Source organism: Chrysochloris asiatica, unplaced genomic scaffold (assembly GCF_000296735.1).
Source record: "Chrysochloris asiatica unplaced genomic scaffold, ChrAsi1.0 scaffold00107, whole genome shotgun sequence".
NCBI lineage: Eukaryota > Metazoa > Chordata > Mammalia > Afrosoricida > Chrysochloridae > Chrysochloris > Chrysochloris asiatica.
Window position 1 is genome coordinate 1,704,465 of NW_006408625.1, and position 1,446 is coordinate 1,705,910.

The following is a 1,446-nucleotide window of genomic DNA, read 5'->3' on the forward strand; positions in this document are numbered from 1 at the left end:
GAGATCTGTGTGGTCGTCGATGTCCACCTTGGCCATTACAACCTTGCCGTGCTGCTTGGCCATCATCTTCTCTAACCTCGGCCCCAGGATCTTGCAGGGGACACACCATCGTGCATGGAAATCCACAACCACAGAGGTATCACTATTGACAACTCAGTCTTGAAAGTCAGGTCCATCCTGGATGTTAAAAGTGGTGGTACTTTATTATTAACCTCTTACTTTGCTGCTTTTGTAAAATATACATTTTAATATTGAAATAAAACTACAATAAAAACTGACTTAACACCTCTGCTAGCACTTCTCTGTTCATGAAACCTTCTCACATACATCATTTCCCAGAGGACCATAGCCAGCCCCTGAGACTGACTACTATAAAGATTGAATAAAGGTCCCCCAAGTCCCTAGAATCTGTAATGTTACCATATATGGCAAAGGCTTTGCAGGTGTATTTAAATTAAGGATCTAGAGACAGGGAGATTATCCTGGGTTATCCAAGTGTGCCCTAAGTGAGTCCTTATAAGAAAGAGGAAGAGCTGACACAAATGGAAGGTTCAGGTGATGCAGCCACAAACTAAGAAATGCGGGCAGCCACCTAAGAACCAGGAAAGCAAGAAACAGATTCTCCCCTACAGCCTCCAGAGGACTGTGGCTTTGCCAACACCTTGATTTCAGCCCAGTAAGGCTGATTTTGGACTCCTGACCTCCATAACTGTGAAAGAAACTAGTGTGTGTCTTTGTAAGCCACTAAGTCTGTGGTCATTCTTGCGGCAGCATCATAGGAAGCTAATACAACAAATAGTCTGGGTGCTATCCCCATTTTCCAGATTAGGAAACTTGGTCCCAGTGAAAGCAAACTTCTCCATTGTCACAAAGCTAGACAGTAAATGAATGTCTCTCAATTTACTGACATCAAGTCAAGTTTGATTCCCAGGGTCCAAGGCTATAAATCTTTATGGGAGCAAAAAAGTCTCATCTTTCTCCCACAGAGCAGCTGGTGGGTTTGAAATGCCAACATTGCAGTTAGCAGTCCAGTACTTATCCAAGAGCTCCATCTAGGCTCCTTGTAAGGGAGGCAGAACAAGAAAATGGAGCAACCAACTTCCATCCTAGGCTTCTGTTCCTCCACCAGAGCATCCCTAGTCTGGATATATGTGACTACAAAAGTTTATCTAGCCCCGACTTCCGGGGCTTCCCTGACCAGGCAGCACAGGTACATGGGCTCGAGAGAAAGTCGGGGGCGGTATCACAAAGGGGAGCCCCCACCTAGTAGACAGACAGCTTTTGGGCAAACATAAAACATTAGGCTTAAACTTTATGAACTTGTTTTTATGAAGGATCAAACTATTGAGGAGTTACGAGCATTTTGAGCTTCCACCCACCCTGCTCCCGGCTCCCACCCCGGGGATGGCACCGCCCACTTCAGAACTTAGCAGGGCTTGAGCAGAC

At 45.6% G+C, this 1,446-nt stretch overlaps 1 pseudogene; it reads right to left on the bottom strand.

The window, feature by feature from the left end:
• LOC102812544 lies at positions 1–1,052 on the bottom strand (annotated as a pseudogene).
• Between the last annotated feature and the right edge of the window lie 394 nt (positions 1,053–1,446).